At 42.2% G+C, this 23,800-nt stretch overlaps 1 long non-coding RNA gene across 1 annotated transcript in view; it reads left to right on the forward strand.

Annotated features, from left to right (window-relative positions):
- Positions 1-1,241: 1,241 nt before the first annotated feature.
- LOC140511844 (uncharacterized) overlaps positions 1,242-23,800 on the forward strand; it is a 36,606-nt gene continuing 14,047 nt past the window's right edge. Inside the window, exon 1 of the long non-coding RNA XR_011969684.1 lies at positions 1,242-1,337. This is a non-coding gene — a long non-coding RNA (uncharacterized lncRNA). The remainder of the gene's footprint in view (positions 1,338-23,800) is intronic.

Below are 23,800 nucleotides of genomic sequence, written 5' to 3' on the forward strand. Positions count from 1 at the left end.
ATAAAATTTATTGTTGAAAGGAATGTAGTAGGAGTAAGAGAAAGGGAGAGGTAGAATGTAGCAAATCATCTCACATATAAGAGGGGAGAAAGAGCTTCTACAAGGCAGGGGAAGGGGGGCGGGGATGAAAGGAAATACTTGAGCCTTGCTCTCATGGGATTGGCTTAAGGAGTGAATAACCCATACTCAAATGGATATGGAAATCTACTTTACCCTGCAGAAAGGCAAGGGGAAAAGGGGATTGGAGAGGGAAGATAACAGAAGAGACAGCAAATTGGGGAAAGGGATAATCAGAAGCAAACACTATTGTGGGAGGACGGGTCAAGGGAGGGAATGGAATGAACGAAAGGCAGGATAGGACAGAGGGAAATGTGGTTAGTCTTTTACAACATAAATATTATGAAAATGCTTTGCATTATATGTCATATATGTCATTATATATCATACATGTATGACCTATATGGAATTGCTTGTTTTCTCAAAGAGGGTGGGGAGGGAGGGAGGGAGAGAATATGCAACTCAAAGCTTTAAGAATCAGTGTTAAAAATTGTTTTAGCATGCAACTGGAAATTAAGCTATACAGGCAATGGAGTACAGAAATCTATTCTACCCTACAGGAAAATAGAGGGGAAGGAGGGGGTGGATGAAGTGTGGGTAATAGAAGGGAGGACAGTCTGGAGGCAGGGGTGAATGGGGTGCATGCTGTCCTGGAGTGAGGGGTGGGGAGAGATGGGGAGAAAAATTTTGAAATCAAATTCTTGTGGAAGTGAGTGTTAAGAACAGAAAAATAAATAAATTATATATTCTTTTGACAAGTAAAAAATAATAAATGCTTGTTTCCCTTCCCTTCCACAAGCCATTCTGTTTAAGGACTGAACATGACCACATCCCTCCCCCCATAAGCATCTGGTTCCATCCTTGTATGGTTCATTTCTCTTTCATCCAACTCTCTTTGGTTCAGATAGTATACACCTGCATGTCACAACTTGCTTTCTATGCCTTCCACTGCCTTAAGTGTGAGTCTATGAGATTCTGAAACCCAACTGATTTAAACTCAGCCTGGCTAGAGAAGGAAAACCTTTGTGTCTGGACCCCATGACAAACTGGGCATCTTTCAAGAAAGTGATGTGACAGTTTCCTGAAGATTACAGCCACCCTCCCACCTTTGCATAAATGTCATAATGGTTGTTAGTCGTGATGATCCTTCTCTGGAACCTTGGCATGGGAAGCCATGGAAACAGGGGAGGCATAGTGGAAGCATTGCCCCAGACTGACCAGAAGCTGAGAGGAATATGACATCTCAGCCCACCTCCGTTTACCATGACAGCCATGTTGGTGTGAGCACATGTGGGTCATGGAGGCATAATGATGATTGCAGCACAGAGGTCTGAAGAAGGGGAAACATGAATAGGGTGGGCTGAGGAAGTTCAGCTGCAGGAAAGGCTGCTACATGATGTGAGGAAAGGTCTGGAAAACAAGTCAAGAGAGGCAGAGTACATGTGTATGTATGTGTGGGGGGGTCCCAGTGATGGGTAGAAGAGAGCTTTCCTGGAGCAGAAAAGTCTGGCAGTTCAGTAGGCAGAAAGCTTAGTGGCACCAATGTCTGCACACCCAAAGAGAGGATGGCTTCAGGACTCCCTTTGTGGCAAAGGATGTAAGAATCATGGCCTTGGTCTTTCCAGGTGTCCCCATGCACTCAATGGCTCCCTGTCATTTGAAATAATCATCACAGCCCACATTTACACAGCAGCAGGAGGGTCATTCAATCAATATTTATTAATTGCCTACTATGTGCTAAGTGCTGTGCCTTATAACAACTGGGGATGCAAAATGAGGCAAAGCCAGCCTTTGACTTCAAGGACTTTTCAACGAAATGGACATAAAGCATTCTCCCTAGACATCTCACAAGGTTGTGGTAAAGTCCAAATAAGACATATCTTTGATGTGTTCATTTTGTGAAAATGACACCACCATCATCATTGTTCTTATGCTTCATACCTTGTGTCCAGTGGAGTTCAGATAGAAACTACCCTAGGATGACAAATTGCGTAAATAAAATATTTTCTGCTATGATAATAAATGTGCATTTCCTAGGATATCAAAATAATCATATTGTGGGGGGCAGCCTCATAAAATGAATGAAAAGTATGCTGGGTCTAGAGTCCAAGAACTGGGTTTAAATCCTTTCCCCTCCACCACTTTTTTTGTGACTTAATTTCTTCATCTACAAAATGGGAATAATTATAATTAATTATATACATATATGGATATAATTATGCCCAACACACTGAGTTGAAAGGATTAAATGAAAGCAATTTGTAGCCATAAATGTTACTTATCAATAATGATAAAAATTGTATCACGAGGTATTTTAATAAGTAGATTAATGATGATAATAATTTATTGTTGAGAAGTAACCTTAGAGTCAAGAAGACCTGGGGCCCTCAGGATTAAGTGACGACTAAAATCATATGGTAAACATCAAAGATTAGATTTGAATTGAGGTGCTCTCATTCCCAGACCCCAGAGTTCTTTCCACTAACATCTCTATGTGCTAGACATTGAAGAGACAAAGACAAAAGTGGCAGCTCCTGCCTTCAAGGAGCTTACATTCTACTAGGGAAGATAATTTGTACATAAACAAGAGCACTCACCATGTCTACAAAGCAAAGAGAAAGTAAATTTGGGGAAGGAAAATACCAGAAGCCCCAGAGGGAGGGGTTAAGTGAGATTTAGCCGCCGTTTAGGGGGAACTAGGATTGGAACCCAGGCTCTGATTCCAAATCCAGCATTAACTAATTGTCATGCCTGGACTTCTGTTGTTCTGCCTTGAATCTCTCCCCACTCCAGTATGTCCTTCGTCTGCACAAGTCAAGATACTGCCCTCAGGAGGTCCTTGGTCCTCTTGACGAATGAAGGATGAGCAAGGCTAACATTAAAGCAATCTTCCCATAGTGCAAGTCTGACCAAGTCCTTCCCTTCTCCCTGCGCCACTCCACCAACTCCAGGGGCTCCCTTTCACCTTCAGCAGCAAATCAAAACCTTTGTGTAGCATTCAAATCCATAACCCAGCACCCTCCTACCCTTCTAGTCTCACACCTTACTCCCCAATACACACTTTTTGCCCAGTGACTCTGGCCCCCAGATGCTCCATTAACAAGACCACCACCTTTTAGCTCCGGGCATTTTCTCTGGCTGTCCCCTATGCCTGGAACACCCTGTCTCCTTAATCTCTACCTCTTGGCTCTTTGGGCTTCCTTCATGGCCCAGCTAGAACCCCACCTTCTGCAAGAAGCCTTAGCTAATCCCCTTTAATGCTAGTGTCTTTGCTGGGGTGATTGTCTCTAATTTATCCTGTCTGTAGCTTGTTTGTCCATAGTTGTTTTCATATTGTCTCCTCCGCTAACTAGACTAGGAGCTCCTTGGAAGCAGACTGCTTGTTTACCTGCCTCGGCACAACCCTCTTGGGACCAAGTTCCTCCCTCATTTATAAAATGAGAGATTTTGAACTAGATGGTCTCTTCTAGCTTCAGATCTTATGTTTGGATTCTGGGATCAGAAGTAACTAACAGTTAAAATTTGAACCAGGTTCCTTGGTTCCAAATCCTTCTTCTTTCCCACTGTAGCTATGTGAGCATGTGCAAACCAAATACATTACCTGAACCTCAATTACCAAATCTGTAAAATGGGGATAAGAGCCCTCATCTCATAATGTGTATACAGCAAGCTAACGTGTATACAGCGTTTGAAGTCCTCCATGCAAATATTAGCTATGACGACGATGACGACCACAACGACGATGATGATGTCACCTGAGAATTAGAAAATCCATTTCTTGCTCAGCCTCCCATTGAAGATCGCATCTCTTTCATGGACCTTTCCCCTCAAGTGGAAAGTTGCAAAGTAATTTCATAGACTTTGCTGTTGGTTAATTCTCCAGATCAGGGACAATAGCCATTAAATTGAGTCATTCTGAATAGCCAGGGCTCCACTAGTCATTCTCTTATTAGTTAATTGGAGCAGAATTTGAATCTGGAGAGGTAGCTCCCTCCTTTAGGCCTCTCCTCAATCTGAATTAGACCTGACGATGAAGGAAATGTTTCTTTGTTCCTTATCCTTGGCTTTGTAACCAGACAACCAAAAATAGGACCTGGAGTGAACCCGAGGCCTAAAGAATTGAGTTCCTAAAGAGTACAAGTGAGAGGTTTGTTAAGATTACAGAAATACAGTGTTCAGACCAGAAGGGACTCCTGAGGCTTTCTGATCCAAAGTCTTCATTTTACCAATGGATCTAATCACAAGCATATATTAAACACCTATTCTGTGCCAGACATTGCGTGAGAAACTGGAGATACAGGGACAAACATGAAATGGCCCCTAGTCTCAATCAATGAGCCTACATTCTAGCAAAACTGGGGGTCAAAGGGTCATCCAAGTGACTTAACCAAGGTCCCACAAGTAGCAATTAGCAGAGATGGGAGGGAAATCCAAATCTTCTAGAGCAGGGATTCATAGTTTGAGTTCTGGGAACTTAAAAAAAATTGATAACTGTATTTTAGGATAGTTGGTTTCCTTTGTAATTTTATATATTTTATTTTTAAGCATTTAAAACAACTCTGGGAAGGAGTTTCTACCTTTCACCAAATGGCCAAAGGGATCTGTGGTCCCCAAAAGGTTAAGAAGCCATGTTCTAGAGACTTCTTGTGTAAGATTCCCTCTCCTCTACTCTCCACGTTACATAATTGTTGATTTAAATGTTGCTTCCCAATCAAGGTGGATGCTGTTGGAGAGGAGCTACCATTTTTCCCCTTTTCTTTGTGTCCCTGGAACCCCAGGGTTTGTGACATACTGAGCACTAAGTAAATGGTTATTGACTGATTGGTCTATGAAATGAAGGATCTCTAGGGCTTTTTCAAGGCAGGTACCATCTGTGCTCTTGGATTGGCTCAGTCATGGGGGAGCAGGTACGAGGGCCGCTTTCTGCCACAGGTGTCTCTAAACGATTTTATCTGCTCCCATCTCTTCCAAAGGAATGCTAGAACTCCATGTTCTTTGATTGGATACACTCACTCTGTACGAGGATTTGGGGACATCCTCCTTTCTTTGAGGCTCCACCTCTGAGCTGGGAGGAAGTCATTGGCAAAATACTCTTAGCAACAAAGCACAGATTCTCTCTATGCCACATTCTGAAAGTCATCCTGAGACTTTCAGCACTGGAAAATTGAGCTAAAAATGAGCAAATTGAGTCTTGTTGTATTAGCAGCTGTGGAGTCACATCAGTATCAAACACGTTTTTGAAAGGCCTTTGCTTGTGTTTGGTAGAGCTGAAGGTTAGGGACTTGAACCCTGTTTCCAAACGGCAACGTACATCATCTGCCTTTAGCCCCTCCTGGGAGCAGAAATTGTCCCAGTGAAGTCCTCATCAGGTCAGAGCCAGTAGGCTGGGATGCCTCTCGTTATTATTAGCATAATGTCAAGCTCTGGGGCTCAGTTGGTAAGAGTCTCTTTCTCTAGTAGCTGTTCATTCTTAATCAGTGGTCTTTGGAAAGGGACCTGGAAATAGACAGACATGAGTTCAAATCCAGTTTAGACACTTCCTAGGTGTGTGACCTTGGACAAGGTACTTAACCCTGTTTGCGTCTATAAAATGGGGATAATAATATCGCCTATCTCCCAGTGTTGTTGTCAGGATCAAATGGGATAATTTCATGTAAAATACTTTGCAAACCTGAAAGTGTTTCCTCTGTAGGGCGTTCGAATTGGAGCTCATTTAGGGTTAACCCTAAAATACTCAGGAGTGGGCAACCTATAGCCTTGAGGTCACAGGTGGCACTCTAGGTCCTCAAGTGTGACCCTTTGACTGAATCCAAACCTCACAGAACAAATTTGGAACATAGTAGGCACTTAATGAGTCTTCGGTAGGAGCACAGGTAGAAAGCAGACAGGCTCAGCCTGGCAGGATCACATAAGAAGTCTAGTGAGAGAGGGATGTTCTGGTGGAAACCAAAGGTTTCAAGAAGTGATGAGACACACCAGGAGGCGCCTCAGACACCAATTGCTAGCTATTATTGGTCAGTGTCAGGGCCCTAAATCCATGTAGCTGAGGCTACTCTAAAGGTGGAGAGACTTAACATGGATCATAGGGCACAGACAGGTCAGCAGACCACATTCCCAGCCCAAGAGATGAGGTGAGGTAAGAGGGGAAAGGCAAGCTGTGAGCTGTGATCAGAGTCCAAGGAAGCCATGCTGGCCAGTGGGGGCTGGAGTTGGCACTCTAGATTCAGAGACCCAGAGTAAATATAGACACGTTAGTCAACAAGCACTAGCAAACAGGGCTGTGGTCCCTGATGGGGAGGACAGTCTCTCTCCTGTCTGTCCTCCTTTTACATTCTCTTGCTGAGCCAAGGTGGGAAAGCTTAGGCGGGGGTGAGCCTGTATACTTAGAGAATCAGTGCCCCAAAGGTGATCCCGAGAGGCAGTGTTAACAAAACTCACATCCTCAGAGATCCCAAGCTGCCCCTGTCAGAGATTCTAAGCCTTGGGCCAACCTGGGCTTCTGGGCTGCAGACAGCAGGGCCTCTATATGCAGAGAATTTTCTGGGTGGGTCACTTTACACTTTTCTGAAATGAGGCACAAAATAAGAGAACTGAGAGCAAGCTCCCTCCGCAATCACTAGGCACTTGGCCTGACACACACTTTTCATTTCTTTCACCCCGTTCTTCCCTAGTGCTTCAGAGAGAACAGCCTGACACTGGCTTTCAGCACTATAGAGTGGACACCCAGTCATTTGTTGCCTCCTCAGATTCCCTGAATCATATAACGTCTTAAATGGAAGGGAGATTGATGGCCTTTTAGTTCAACCTCCGACTGATAAAAGAATGCTGTCTAAAACATGGCAGAGAGGTCTGTCCTTCAGAAAAAAATAGTTGTGAATAATTATTTTTCCCATATCTCAAATCTAAATTTTCTGCTTTGTAATTCGAACACCTTTGTATGTCTAGGATACACCCTTCTCTTTGCCCTCTACTGTCTGATTCCCAAGCATCGTTCCCTTGGGACTATTCCCAGCTATCTCATTTACATCCATTTCAGTTCCACCACTTCCAATATCTTTCCCTACTCCTCCATTTCCATTGGCAGCTAGATGGTGTAATAGATAGAAAACAAGAGTTGGCATTGGAAGTGTTTGAGTTTGAATCCTGCCTCAAACCCTAGCTGTGTTTGTGACCGTGGACAAGTTATTTAACCTATCTCTGCCTCAGTTTCCTCATCAATGAATGGGAATGATAATAGCATCTCCCTCATAGGATTGTTGTGAAGATCAAATGAGATTTATGCCCAATGCTTTACAAACCTTAAAACTCTATTATTTAAGTATTAGCTATGAGGCTCATGATGATGCCCCATGGCACACCTGTCCCTGTATTAACAAAATTCTCTTCATCCTACATCCGTTGGTCTCCCATTTTTGATCTTCTTGCCCTCATGTGCCTGTAGGTTCTTCAAAAAGGCACCATATTCATGGTCAATTCAGTTTGATTGATAAGCGTTTGCTAAGTGAGACACTGAGCTAGGATTTGGTATAAGAAGGAAGGCAAAAACAATGCTTGCTTTGGTTAGTGGGCCACTCTCCCCAGTGCTGACCACTCCTTTTCTCATTTCCCCAACCGACCAGGCCAAAAGGAGGAGCTAGCCATATCCTTGGCCCCCACTGACATCTTTACCCTCTCCCTTCTGCCGTCCTTGAGAAAACACTCCTCCTCTGAGGCTTATTGCCTTCCTCATGTTACCCTATCCAGGTGCTTGATGACAATGCCTGTTATTTAATTATTCTCCCTGCTTTCTTGAGTGGGGGCTCAGCACCTTCCAAGGCAGCTGTGATACTTGGGAAACACTGAAATCAAGCCAACATTTTCCTCTTGGCAGATTCCACCGACTGTCCTGGGTTCTGCGCTTGCTGGCATCTACTGATTACCTAGTCCTTCTTTCTTTTCCTTTGTCATTGCTGCTTCTACAATTCTCATGACTGCTAAGCTGAAGATTCATTCCCTGTGTTTTTTATGGGTAAATTCTATATGGGCTACTCTTCCCCTTAGTTCCTAGTGCTGTTTCAATTGGACATAGCTGTCCCTTTGTCACTCACCATATTTTTATGTTGGAGAAAAGGGTTTCTTTTGTTTTTCTATTTGATTGGGGGGGAAGAGAGAGAGAGAGAGAGAGGAGAGAGAGAGAGAGAGAGAGAGAGAGAGAGAGAGAGAGAGAGAGAGAGAGAGAGGAGAGAGAGAGAGAACTGAAAGAATTCTCAGCATGATCCCCAGAGAACTCATGTAGTGAGAGGATCAGAGAGACCGCTCACAATAGCTAGATAAATGACGGTGGTAATGACAGCCACCTTCTGCAGAAGTGAACTAAGATTTACAAGGGCAGGGGCAGAGCAGCATTTTTTGCAATGTCCAATTCTTGTCCTTGCATTAATAGAGACATTAACAACAAAATAGGAACCTAGTATGAAGCTGGATTTTATTTATGCCTCGCATAAATCTGAGACTCAAAAGGGAAAATGGAAAAGTCTCTCTGCATCGCGCCCACGCACTCACCTCCCGAGAGTGCCCAAATTCCCAGATGCGCAGACAGGAGCCATATTTTATAGATGCCTGAGGAGTCTGGCGCAGAATTGCTCTCATTAAGCCAAGTTGTGAGGCAGGCAGCTTGAATTCTTGGCCCAGCCAATCCTGACCCGAGGATTTCAATATCTTCACTTGAATGTCTGAAAAGGGTTGAGATGAGGAGGTGAAGGATGGAGCAGGGGGAAGAGAAGTCTTTGATGGCAAAGCTAATGTTCTGACTGAAGCTTACATCCCTAGCTCAGTTGTCCTGAAAGTTCAAGGTCAAGTCCTACAGTTCCTGATGGAAACTGAACTGTGGACGCTTGCTGTCTAGCCTTTGTTTGTTCTGCCCTTCCAGCACCAAGCACTGTCCCTTGATTCTGCCTCCTTCACATGGCTGTTGACACTGGTCTTTGTACTGAGCCAGGGTCAGTAAAGTGGGTGCAGGAGACACAGAGGCTGACTGTGAGGTCCCAGGGCTGGCAGACTCAGCGATGTTGCTACCCCAGCCCTTTCTGCTGTCCTAGAATTACAATCATACATTTGGAAAGACCTCAGGGCAGTCCAAACCTCATCCTCCACAAGAGCCCGGGCAACCTGTGCTTGAAGCTCTCCATTAAGGGGACACCCATCCAAGCCAAAAGAGGCTCATTCCACTCTGATCTGGTTCTAATGGGGAAGAGCTGAAATCGACCTTGAATTCATCTGGGCATGCCTACAGATTCTGTTCTCAGATATAAAACTGAACAAGTGTAAGGATTTAAAAACAGCTCTCATACCCCTCCTTCCCACACAAGGCTTCTGTTTCCCAAGCTAAACAACTTTGGTGTTTTTTTTGTTTGTTTGTTTGGGTTTGTTTTAACCCAAGTTCACTTGGTGTGCCATCCATTCTGTTCTCCATCCTCATCTCCTTCTGGATGTGCCCCTCTACATGGTTCCAAAAGCTATCTCCAGTTACTGCCTTTAGAACAGCCCGAAAATCTGCTCTCACTTTGGATCATTACCTGGTTGTCTACTCATGAACTCATATTTTCTCTTTCCACATTAGCTATCATCTCTTGGTAACCTAGGCTTAAGCTACTTCTAATACTCTAAGCCCAGATCCCTCTAACTCATCCACTCATCCCATGCTAGAGCCTACTCTGACTACCAACCTCTCAAGCTTCATCAAGCAATAGTCAAAGGCTGGCCTTCCCAATCCTCAGGGATTCCTGCCCATTTAAGTTCACTAGTCTTGGCTGACTTTGGGGCCCACTGTTATTTCTATGGAACGGTAAAATTATTTCCAAAGTTAATTGACTCCTGTAGTCAGTCAGTCAGTCATCAAGCATTTATGGGGTATTTACACTGTGTGAGACTCTGTGTTGTTCTGCAGTGGACAGGGCAGATGGCAGCTGCCAGATCCACTCGTTCAGGGAGCTTTCTCTTTCTGTTACCTTTTCTCTTCTTGTCTTCTCTTCTTTCTCCTTCTCCTCTTCCTTTTTTTACCTTCCCTAGCAATATCACTCCTTACTTCACTTCTCTTCATTCCACTTCTCCCACCAAACCATACTCCACCATGTCAAAAAGTTTGCCAATAGGAATTCCCAATTTAGTGCTCCCCCTGCCCTCCCCCACTGGGCATGAGATCTAGGAAAGAGACATTACAATGAGTACCACAGACAACACAGTAACACAGAATCCATGAAACTAGAAGAAAACCACAGATGTTTGGGGCTCAGTTTAAAAGTCTAGCAGCACCAGACACTTAGCACACCCAACAATTAAAATAAATTGATAGACTGCAAATTCTGGCAGTCAGCTCTGCTGGTAAAATTGTCTCTCTCTTGTTTAACTGGATTTTGTAGACTTGGAGTTGGTAAAGACCTTACAGGTCAAATATCTAAAACTTTCATTTTACTAATGACCAAACTAGGGCCCAGAAAGGCAAAAGATGCTCCTAAGATCACCCACCTTGTAAAGAGTCTATTTAACCTGATCTCCACCTGAACCTTTTGTTTTTGTTCAATAGCCCAATTAGGACCCAATTTCTCTTTATTCTTTCTGGCTTTGGCTTCCCTTGCTGCGTGCACCTCACAGAAGGCTCTTTCATCTGCCTAAACACACCATTACATTTGGAGGAGGGGAGTGGGTGTGAGCACACTTTGCAAATTACAGGGCACAGCTACTCTGGGGACTATTTTCCAGCTCAGAAGAGGTGGCCAGCTTGTTGCCAGTCAGAGAAGTATGGGCCAGTTCTTGTCAAGCCCAAAAGCAGCCTCAGTGATCCTATTTCCATTCCTTACAGTTTTTTATGGCTAAGAATTCAGGTTGGTAAGGTCCTTTCCTTTGAAGGAAATTCTAAACCTTCAGGGTTCAGATGGGGTAAAATCTGTATCCAATAAATCTTCTCAAAAATGAAATTCATTCTCAAGTGCACCAAAGTAATGAAGTGTGTTTGTGTGTGTCTATATGTGCGTGTGTGTGTGTGTGTGTGTGTGTGTGTTAACTTACAAGTTAATCTAAGAAACTCCTGGCATAGAAAATCCTACCACCCATCTGGAAATAAAAATGTCATCTGTAGCATGGAGAGGTTATACCTGACTTATCCACGGTCATTTCGCTGGTCCAGTCTTGGATCAATCTCATTGTGACTTCAGGTCTGGCCCATTATCCACTAACCTTGTAGTCCCTTTTGGGAATCATTATATGTAGGAGACATAATTCTCAGAATGTTTGAGAGCTATTCAGTTCAACTCAAACCAAAAGGAATCCCTGCTGTACCACTCCATTTGGGATCAAGATGAGCTGGATTCAGATTCTGTCTCTCACACTTATTAATTCTGATAGTGTTAAAGTCATTTCATTTCAGTTCCTTGATGCTCGGTCTCTCTACCTAGGAAAAACATTATAAAATATAGGGTCAATAACATGGGCCATCTCTACTTGACCAATAGGATCTTTCAGAAGGACTCGTGGCAGTATTTGTGTGGACATGTGGATATTAAAACTGATTCTATTAGGGTCAGGTCTGCTGGGAAATAATACCTTTGAGCTCAAGGCCTGCATTCTCCACCAGATCAGGCATGCCCCTCACCAGAAGCTTTGCAGGAGGCAGCGTGTCCTTCCCTGGAATATCTTCCCTCCATTGAGCCCCAGCTTTGGCTCACTTCTCCAGCCCTCATTTCCTTAGTCCCATCTAGCAGTCCATTTCTGTGTCTATGAAAAAGTCATTGGAATTGACTCTCCTGTGTTCTGGGTCCTCCTTGCACAGTACTTGGACAGCATCCTTTGTCCATGGCCCTCTCCCTGACTATGAGCTCCTCCTCTGGGTCCATTACTCACATCCCATGGTAGCCTTGAAGCTGAAATGATTATCATTATCATCTCATGACATAAAAAGAAACACAAAGCTGTCCTTCCAGCTGCACCCCTGGGAGTGGTGGAAACCCTTCCTGTCTGGTATAGCAGCAAGAGGTGATACGGAAAGCCCCTGACCCCCCATAGGTGTGCACAAACACGTGTGCACACACACACACACACACACACACACACACACACATATACCATGTGCCATCAGGCCTAGAAGCTTTGGAAGCCTTTATGGAGGAAATGAGTGACTCTGGAAACTGCCTGCCCTGGCTCGCCACAGTGCCCCAAGTTCTTTCATTGTGTATGAAGAGAATGTCCCAGAGTTTCTGGTCCAATGGTAAGCTTTTATAGACCTTCATTCTCTGGGACTCAGAATCAGGGAATGTCACAATCTCAGATTTTACAAGGACCCTGGGGCTATCTAGTCCATCCCATATGCACAAAGGATTCCCCTTCATGGCAAACACCCTGAAAATAGCATCCATGTTTCTCTTGAAGACCTCTAGTAAGCTGCGTTTCTTCTCAGTTAATCCTCTCTAATTTTGACTAGCACTAGTTGTCGGGAGGATTTTTCCCTTTGGTATCAAACCTAAATTTTTCTTTCCTTTTTTTTTTTTTTTTTTTTTTTTTTTACAATGTCTACCCATTGCTCACCATCCTAGACCATTGTGCTCCCTTCCCCCTTCTGGAGGGTCAGTTTGACCAATGGATAATCTCATCTTTAAGATTTAATCTTTAAAGACACCATGTGTCCACATGTACATGTGCATGCACACATACACATACACACACATACACACACACAATTGATCTCACTCACTAGAATTTCATGGCTCACAACCTTACCTGTGCCCTTGCCGCTCAATGTTCCTTCTCTGCTAACTGACCTCTTATCTCATTGACTGCAGGAACTGTTCCAAACTGTCCTCTCCTTACAAACCACAAATGGTTTCCCACATTTCCAGAAGGTGTTTTGTTTTCAGACCCTTGGATAAGGTTGAAGCCAACTGCCTGGGGCTCCCTCATTTCTCCAATCCATATCATTAATCTCACCATTGCTACCCTTTTCCTTTTCCCTTTGGCTACAGAAGTGGCAGACCTTTGCCCCTCGGGCCAGTTCTTCTACTCGTGTCCTTTATTCCATTGCTTTGACTTCTTCAGAGGTGAGGAACTATGTATCCTCAAGGTCACATGTGGCCTTCTAGGTCCTCAAGTGTAGTTCTTTGAGAGGACCACATTTGAGGACCTAGAGGGCCACATGTGGCCTCGAGGCTGCAGGGTTCCCCACCCCTGTTCACAAGCTTATTCTCCTAATCTCCTCCTTCAGCACTATCTTTTAACAACAAATGTTCATTTGTTGTCTCTAGGCATACTTAGGAGTCTATTTAATACTGCTGCTCCTCTGCTCAGAAACTTTCAATGATTCCCTGTTGATGACCAAGGCCTGGCACTGGTAGTTTTACACAATGAGTTCACCCTACCTTTCCTTTCCTTTAGTTACCATTAGTGTCCCACTGGGTTCTCTAGAATCTCTGATCCCTGAATCTGTACAAACTCTCCATTTTCTGTGGTCTGGCTCACATAGCTCTCAGTGCCTGATGTACCCTTGCTCCTCATCTCAAATCTAGAATTCCTCTTTGTTCTTTAGAGTCCAGATCAAATGTCACCTGTTCTAAGATGCTGTCTCTGAATTCCCTTGTTAGAAGCCACTTGGCTCTTCAGAAGTCACATCATTCTTTGTTTCATAAGTGGATAATATGCAATTATGTACTATTGTGCAATGGAGTTAGCTGTTTGTATATTTCCCCAAATCACCTGTAAGCTCCATCAGAGCTGAGATCTTTTGTGTTCAGACTTGGTCTCTTCTCCTTACACACCACAGGGGCTTTATCATTGTAATTTGAATTGGATATAATGTTCCAGGGTGCTCATATTATACTGTACAGAACAATTATCTATTCTCATTCCCTGACTCCACTGTAAGTTCCATAAGGGAATGGACCATAGTTTGTTTAAACTTTATAACTCCCTCAGTGCCCAATGGCAGTGTTCTGTACCAAGGGCCATCTTGGAAAAGGGGCATGTTTTCCCTTCTCAGACTTTTTGTAGCACCCGGTTTTCACCCTCTAGCAAAACTTTGAGGTTTTTGGTGAGAACAAGGGGACAGACTCGGAGCATGAATTTCCTAGAAAGTCAGCTCCAAACAATTTCACTTCAAATACCAACAGCAATTTCTCAGCACATTTTCCCTAAGCAGTCTTATCTGGCCACCAGCCAAGCTGAGCAAGTGCCAAGGTTGCAGAAGTCACCTTGTGGCCATCCCAGATGGGGGAGCTGAGAAACATAGCAATTAACAATGAGGCAGCCTGATTCCCTCACCCTGGGAGCTGTACAAACAAGAAGCAGAAGAAGAAATCACACGAAAAAAGGACAAAAAGGAAAATGTGGACTGCAGGCTTCCATCGTGACATTCTGCAGATTAGACTTGTTTGTTTGCTTGTTTGTGGGCTTTTTTTTTTTTTGCACCTGGGATCAGTCTTCTAGGCTTAGAATGACTGCTCTTGAATATCAGTGTTCTTTGGAGGAGAGATCTGAGTGATCCCATAAGTAAATAAATAGTCATTAGGTGTAACCAAGGGACAAAAATGAAATATAGCCAGGCTTAATATTGCCCTGCATAATACAATCATCCTGGATTTGTGGGCAGGCAGGATGATCCAGTAGCTGGTCATTCCCCAGCCTTCACTGACTAATCTAGAGATAAAGGTTTCATTCATTTTGTTCCTTGCATTGGCCTTAGTCTGCATCCTGGGAATTAGATCATCAGTGAAAGAGGCTATGAGGAAGGAGGTGCAGGTTCAAATTTCAATCAGAATTTCATCAGTTACACAATCATGAGAATGTTACTAGAGTTTAGGGAATGTTGTTTGATCCATCTGTAAAATGGAGCTGTAGCACTCACACTGTCTAATTTCAGTGACTCCTTGGAAGAGAACATTGGAGGAAAGGCTATGCATATGATTCCAGTGACAGACTGAGTCTGCTTCCTGGGGTCCAGTCTAGACTAGGACAGAGAAGTCCATCACTAGGCTGGCTACTTGGGATCTATTACTATAGTCACCCAAGAGGAGCACAGAATGGACTAATAAACTTAGGAGGTCCTTTCTACTTCCACACATGCAGAAGAAGGGGCTGAAGATGGCTGGAGATGACACTTAGACTCGGCTACAGAGTAGACCCTAATCTTCATGGGTAGGAGGATGTGTCTCATATAGACTTTACCAAATCAATAATAGTTCTAGGCTTGATTTCCATACTCACCACCATTATATAACATGAATGTAACTGCTAGTGATCTGTGGACTCCTTGTCCACACTAATGGAAGAATCTAATCATATCAATGTCAACCTGCTCCTTATGGATGCAACCAGAAGGCAGAAGGAAACTGTAGCTACTATGGAGGACGTAGGAGATTTCCAAGTTCTCTTTGGAGGGACCAACAAAGGAGTCAATGGAATTGACTGAATTGTGTTTCCAAAGACCCCAAGAGACACCACTGAGTGAGCCTCCATCTTGTGTTCCATCACTCCTCATGTGTGTGTGTGCAAAGAGACCAAACATGGTTCGGTCACCAACATCTATCACTAAGGGTAGAGGATAGACATATTTCATCAAGAGTATTCTGGGGCAGCTAGGTGGTGCAGTGAATAGAGAACTGATCCTGGAGTCAGGAGGACCTGAGCTCAAATCAGACCTCAGACATTTGACACTTACTAAGCTGTGTGGCCTTGGACAAGTCACTTAACTTCAACCGCCCTTCCTTCCCTCTCCAAAAAAAAAAAAAAAAAAAGAACACTCTGAGATTCCCCAAATGAAATCTCTACATACTTTAATGTGACAAATTCAAGGTGAAGGTAGGTATAAAGAAAGTTTTTTTTAACTGAAGATATATCTCAGAATTAATAAATGGAGAAGCAGATGGCTAATAAACTAGCAGATGTTGAGGGCAAACAGATCAGAATCAGCATCTTCCTCAAGAAAGGTGTTAGGAGAAAGCCCTGAACATGACCATGCAAAGGAAAATGGACTATGGCCATGCCATTCCTCTGCTCTGGAAGATTCAGTGGCTCCCTATTATCGCTAGGATAATATGCACCCTTTGTGTGGCATTTCAAAGCTAGTCACAATGAGGCTCCAGGGTTTTTCTGATCTTTTCGTATTACTCTTGTCCCCATACTTGACACTCTCCTTGCCACTCCTTCTCCCATCTCAGGGCCTTTGCACAGAGCTGTGCCCAATGGCCACAATATTCTCCTTCCTTACCTCCAAGTCTTTGGAGCTTACTTCTCCTCAAGCCTCAGCACCAGTGGCACCTCCCACTTGGGTTTGTTAATCCCCATTTTCTCTTTCCCTTCCCCTCCAATGTTTGTTTTTGGGTTCCCCCTTTGTAACTTCCCCTATATTCACTCATTTCTATGCCCAGACTCCATAGAATGCGGAGGCTGCTTGTGTTGTGTCTTGAGCACCTGGCATGTCTCCTAGCACAGAGAAGGTGAAAAGAGGGTATCTTTCTTAAGTATGTGATGGACTAGATGAACTTTTTTATCCTCCCTAGCTCAGAAAATCTGGAGATTTTTGTGAAATACTTGGAGAGACAATGTGCCATAAGGTCATCAGGTCTCAGATGTAGAGCTGAGAGGGATCATAAGGGATATTTAGTACATGTGTTACATCTTTGTGTTATACTTGAAGAAACAGAATCCTGAGAGGTTAGGCCACTTGTCCAGTCACACAGGTGGCAAGTGGAAGAGCTGGGATTGGGCCCTGGGTCCTCTCACTTCAGATCCACCACACTTTCCATTACGCTATCCTTCCTCCTTTGTGGACAATCTTCCTAAACTTGATTCAGTTCCTATCTCTGAGAATTAGTTGTGTGACTACATGAAACTTGCTTAATGGCTCTAAGCCTTATATAGCTCTAAGACAGAGGCCCTTAATGTGGGATCCAGGATCTCAGAAATTCTTTTGGTAGCTCTTTGTTGTTCAGTCATGTCCCATTTCAGTACAACTGGCTTCCTTTGTAATAGTTTGTACTTTAGTTTCCATATTTAAAAGCTTTTTTCTAGAAGAGGTATCCAGTCTTTATCAGACTGTTAGAGGGTCCATGATCCACATCCACACACACATGCAAAGGGGCTGAAGACCTCTTGATTTGAGATGACGAATTACAGGTATATTGGCAACTGTGTCAAGTAGAAGGAGTTCTCAAGCCCAAATGCCAGCTCTTTCCAAACATGAAGCAATCACAAATTCTTGTCCTGATGTATGAGTGAGGTCTAGGCTGAGGCTCTCTAAGGATATTGGAGGAGAGGAAAGGCATCATGAGAAGCGGGAGATTTAGATATGCAGGCTGGATTAGATTTGGATAGACAGAGAAGTGGAAAGTCAAGAGTGGAGCTCATGCTTTGGGTGCCTTCTAGCAGTGCAGTAATGATTTCTATTAAATAATTGACATGCTGATTCACTTTTATGAAAGATGATATGAATTTAAAAGGTCAAGATCAAGACTGTTGGTCATAGGCCAAGATAAGAACAGTTTGTGGTAGTGAAACAGAGAATCCAGGAGACTCAGGCGGCCAATCTTGGTATCTTCCACAGCCACTTTGCCAAAAGAGGTCATACGGTTCTGGGAGACTTGACCATTCCTTCTCCAATCACGTGATTTCAAAAATCAGATTTACTCCTCCCATTTATAGCACGTGTTTCTAGTGTAGGGGTCGTGATGAGAACAGAGAAAAGATAAATCCTAGAATGCCCTGCAAGGTAACAGTAGTTTCCATTTACACAGAGTATCAAGGTTTAGAAAGCACATTTCACACATTCTCATTTGATGACAAATCAGAGAATGAGAGTTTGTGTTTGGTACTTATTCAGGATAACTCACCTAGTGAGTCTCTCAAATAATATTGAAACTCAGGGCCTCTCAACACCAAGTCTAGCACTTTGTCTGATGCACCAACTTGTCTCTGCAGCAATAAAAAATAATCGTCATTTGAAAATTACTGAACATTAAACTTACTTGTATACGTTTTATGAACATTGAATGGACATACATGTGTGTGCCTCCTGCCTAGTCCATGTATTAGGAGACGGTGCTCACAAAAGTCACGTGGCAATGATACTCAAAGAGTAGATAAAAATATTAACATGGACGGGACCTGAGCCTTCATCGAGGCCCACTTCCCCATTTTACAGACAGGAAGGGGAGACCCAATGGACTTAAGGGACTTTTTCAAGGTGGCACAGACCATCAGGGACAGAAACAGAATTCAAATACAGACCATCTGACTTCGATCCCAGCCTTCTTCTCATTGGACCATGTCACTTTCACTGATAGTAGGAGCATGATCTCAAGGGCCCTTCAAGATGATATGGTATGCTGCAGATCCAACAATACTATTTTTTGTTCTTTCTAATAACACTCTGTATTAGCTTTCAAAATACTGGTGTGTCCCTCCCTCCCTGGACGCACCCTCTCAGTCAGGAATTTGAGGGCAAAGTTTCTGTTTGGGGCTTACACAATTGCTTGGCTGCCTCCAATCACATCATATTTTCTACCAGGATGTGTTTATTTACTCTCTCCAATGAAGTGTGTAATGAAAGACCATCAGTTTCTATCTCCCCATGCCTGCAGTCATCATCAGATCTGAGATCCAAGATGAGGGAGGAGGGTGGAGAGAATATGAGACTTGGATGCCTGAGTTCATGGCTTGGTCCTGGCACTTCCCATGTTAACTGCTAAAATATAAAAAAGTATCTTTTATACCTCATGTCCAACATCTCTCAAATGACATTTAAAAGTATGTACATTATCTACCCCTTTTTTGTTTTATTTGTTTTTTGTGATACTTCATAAATAGAATCCAATACTCTCGAGTTTGAAGGGACCTCAGAGTCCAACTCAGACTGAGCCAGATACCTCTATGATATCCTAAAAAAGTGATGTCAATGCCCTTCTTGGAAGTCTCAAGTTAGGGAAAACTCATAGTTGCTCAGTGAAAGTGTAATAAACTTTGGTTTAACTCTTAGTGATAAGAAGATTTCTCTTTCCTTTAAGCCTAAATCTGCCAAATGCTCTTCAGTGAGCCATATGAGAACCAGCTGAAAAAAATAGTTGAAAATATCAGTCACATCTCCCTTTATCCTCAATTCTTTCAATTGATTTTCTTTTGCAATGAGTTTAAGACCATGCAAAGGTTACCATCTCCCAGGTTTCACATTCAATCACTTACCCATCTGTCTGCTCATCCATCCACTCATCCATCCATTATATAATTCATTCACAGTATCACAGAAGTCTGCCTGATGACAAAGATACAAAGGTATAATTGAAAAGTCTTTGATCTCAAGGAAGTCACATTCCTTGAAATGTGCGTGAAATAAGCAGCTCACATTTTTCTCCATCAGTACTGCTACCAACCCTACAGCATGTCCACCTTCCTCAAAGCAAATTCACTTGACCTCAGAAACTTTTCTGCAGTGTAATGTAGAATGTTTAATGGACTGAGTCCCACCAAATACATAGACAATTTGAGAAAGTGAGACAAAAGTTCAATAAAGACTTCCAACTATGCCAAGGCTTTTCACAGAATTCTTAGCTTGGAATAATTCATGGTTTTCTCAAAACTACTTATAAAAATAGTGAATATAATTCTTTATAGAAATAATTAGTGTTATATAACACAAGTCTTCCTATTGATGTGAGGTGATGTAGACCACCTGTCTTCTTTTTTTTTTAATTTAATTAATTTATTTGTTGTCAGTTTGCAACAACCACTTCCATAAGTCTTAATTTTTCCCCCACTCCCTCCCCCTCCCTCCTCCAGATGACATGTAGTCTTACATGGGGTCTACATATACATTCTTATTAAACACATTTTCACATTAGTCATGTTGCCTGGAAGATTAAAATGAGTGGGAAAAATCATGATGAAAAGCAAACCAAAACATAACACAAGAGAAAATTGTCCACTTCATTCTGCATTCTGATTGCTTAGTTCCTTTCTCAGGATATGGATGGCATTTAGTATCATGAGTCCTTTGGAAATGTTTTAGGTCCTTGCATTGCTGTGAAGGTCTAAGTTGATCAAAAACAGTCCTCATACACTGTGGCTGTTAATGTGCATAATATTCTCCTGGTTTTGCTCACTTCATTCAGCATCAGTTCAGATAAGTCCTTCCAGGCCTCTCTGAAGTCTTCCTGTTCATAATTTCTTTTATTTCACTCTCAATAATACACTTATTCACTCCAAATGACTTAGCATCCAAAAGGAAATCCAAAATACAAGAAGACATAGATAGTAACATAATAGCAATGGGAGCCGTCTGTCAGTTTTAGATAAGTCTAACAGAAAGATAATCATTAGGGATAATATGGAACTGAAAAAATTGCTAGAGAAATTTAGAGGCTAAAGAGTTTTAGCATCTTCTAAATGGTAATGTAAAAGAATATACATACTTCCTAGTATCACAAAAAGCTTTTACAAAAATTGATCATGTACAAGGGCATAGATGTATTAAAAACAAACACAAAAAGACAGAAATAGCTAATCTATCCTTTATAGAATATAATATAATAAAAATAATTATTGGTTTAGGAACCACACACAAAAAATACAAACCAAAATGAAGACTTGAAAATGAAATCCTAAATAATTAGTGAATCAAAGAACAAATCTTAAAAACAATCAATAGCAATGTAAAATGAAATGATCAAGATGAAAAAACATACCAAAATTTCTGAGATGCAGCTAAAGCAGTCCTTGGGAGAAAAATATCTTTACAAATATACGTTAAACAAAATAGAAAAATACAAATAAACTAACTGGATAAGTATGTTAAAAAAAATAGGAATCCAACAAATATAAATATTCACAAAAAAGAGATATTAAAATTTAGAGGTAAAATAGGCATATTAAAAATAAAAATTCCCTAGAAATGATAAGTAAAACTGAAAGCTAGCTTTTTGAAAATACTAATAAAATTAATAAACCTTTACCTAATCTAAATTTTTTAAGAGTGATCAGAAAAATGAATCAATGAAATAGAAAATGAACAAGGAAAAGCCACAGCAACACCAGAAGAAATAAATAATAATAATCAGGACATTATATACAGTTATGTGCAGACAAAACTAAAACCACACATAAAAAAAAATAGAAGAATACCTTCAAAAATATTTAATACCCAAACTATCAGAAGACCAGTTAAAGATCTTAAATAACCCAATATCAACCTAGAAAATAAATTTAGTTGCAAAGGAACTACCAAAGAAAAAAGAATCACTGGTCCTGATGGATTCACAGGACAATTCTATCAAACTTAAAAAAAACAAAACAACATCTATACTCACAAATTATTTTCAAAAATTGAGAAATGTCCCAAATGAATCCTTTTATGATATATATCCTTAGCCCTTTTCATGCTTCTCTTGATTCTTATATTGGAAAGTCAAATTTCCTATACAGATCTGGTCTTTTCCTCAATAGAAATGATTCAAAGGCCTCTATATCATTGAATTTATTCCTTTAAAGTATTATACTCAGTTTTGCTGGGTAGGTGATTCTTGGTTTCAATCCCAGTTCCTTTGACCTCTGGAATATGCCATTCCAAGCCTTTTGATCCCTTAATGTTGAAGGTGCCAGATCCTGTGTTATCCTGATTGTATTGCCACAATACTCAAATTGTTTCTTTCTAGCTGCTTGCAGTATTTTCTCCTTGATCTGGGAACTCTGAAATTTGGCCACAATATTCCTAGGAATTTCTCTGTTTGAGTCTCTATCAGGAGGTGATCTGTGGATTCTTTCTATATTTATTTTGCCCTCTGGTTCTAGAATATCAGGGCAGTTTTCCTTGATAATTTCAAGGAAGATAATGTCTAGGTTCTTTTTTGATCATAGCTTTCAGATAGTCCTATAATTTTTAAATTGTTTTTCCTGGATCTATTTTCCAGGTCAGTTGTTTTTCCAACGAGATGTTTCACTTTATCTTCTATTTTTTCAAACTTTTTGTTTTGTTTTTTAACTGCTTGGTTTATCTCAATCATTCATTTCCCTGAACTCAATTCTCTCCTTCCACGAATTGCTTTGTTCAGTGAGCTTCCCCTCCATTTGACTAATTCTGCTTTTTAAAGCCTCCTTCTCCTCATTGGCTTTTTGGACCTTTTTTTCCAATTGAGTTATTCTCTTTTTAAAGCTGTTATTTTCCTCAGCATTTTTTTGGTTCTCCTTTAGTAAGCTGCTAACTTGTTTTTCAAGCTCTTCTATTGCCTGAGCACAATTTAAGTTCCCTTTGGAGGCCGTGGAGGCAAGGGCCTTGACTTCCTCTAACAGTATGTCTTGTTCTTCCTCATCTGAAAGGATGGAGGGAGACACCTGCTCACCAAGAAAGTAACCTTCTATGGTCTTATTTTTTTCCCCTTTTTTGGGCATTTTCCCAGCCAGTTACTTAACTTCTGAGTTTCTTCTCCACAATCACCTCTCCTCCAGTTCCACCAGGCCGACACTGGGGGCTGAGATTCAGATGAGCTGCTCCAATCCCTCAGAGGCTTTAAGCAGGGGGTAGGGCTGCTATTCAGTGTGAGATTAAGATCAGCTGCTTAGGTGGGGCAGGGATGCCACCCAGGGCTCAGTTCCCTCAGGGGGTTTATGATGAGACCTTCAACAATGGGTGCGGGCTACTGCCTGCTTTGGGAGCCCTCATCCACTGCAGCCTCCACTGCTGCCACCTGAGGAGACCTGAGTTGTGGGAACACACTGCTCCCTTCTTGGTCAGCTGAAAAGACTCTCTCACTGACCTTTAGCTCCTGTGGGTTGAGGGATCTGTGCTGCAGCTGGAGATTCTGTCCCTGAAGCCTGCTCAGTTCTGCTCCTCCCAGTGCTGTGTGGCCAAGGCTGGGTGGGCTCTGTTCCACATCTAGTGAGTGACAGACCTTTCCTGTTGGTCTTTCAGGTCACACTGGGCTAGAAATCTCCTCCACTCCATTGTTCTGTGGCTTCTGCTGCTCTAGAATTTGTTGAGAGTTCTTTACAGGTATTTTATGGCCTGTGGGGTAAGAGCTAGTGTGTGTGCATCTTTCTACTCTGCCATCTTGGCTCCACACCTGACCATCTGTCTTCTTGAAGAAATCAAAAGAGACAGGGAAGAATCATGGAGAAAAAGATGGCTGCTTATTCCTTTGCCAGTCAGAAAGGGCTCAAAGTGAGTAATGGTCAAGAGGGCCACTTCTAGCCTCCTCTGAGATACCATAGAAGGAAGGCTTGCCATAGAGAGAGGGCTATCATTTTTCCTGCTTGCTCCATCTTCTGGGAGCAAAGAAAAGAAGAGAGAGATGCCTCATAAGACCTCTATGTAAACAGTTCCTCTGACTCACTGTTTACCTACAGAATCATAGAATTTTAGGGATGGAAAGAACCCTAATCATCACCTAGCCCAACCCCCCCCCCAATAAAATCCCTTCTACAACAACCTAAGAAAAGTGGTCATCCAGTCTTTGCTTGATGAATACTTCTGAAGGAGACCCACCATTTCTTGAAGCAGCTTATTGTACTTTAGAGTAGATCTTGCTGTTAGGAATTTTGACAGTTTCTTGATTTCAAGACTATTTTTTACTCTTGAGAACTTCCTGTCCACTATAGGACAGTTATTGCACTACCCCAAGTCTTCTCCAAACACAGCATCCCTACCAATCCTCTCATGACAGGCTCAAAGTTCTTCACCAACTCATTTGCTATCCTCTGTTTTCTCCCCAATTTATCAATGGTCTTCTTAAATCTAGTGCCC

The sequence above is a fragment of the Notamacropus eugenii genome, chromosome 6, assembly GCF_028372415.1.
Source record: "Notamacropus eugenii isolate mMacEug1 chromosome 6, mMacEug1.pri_v2, whole genome shotgun sequence".
NCBI lineage: Eukaryota > Metazoa > Chordata > Mammalia > Diprotodontia > Macropodidae > Notamacropus > Notamacropus eugenii.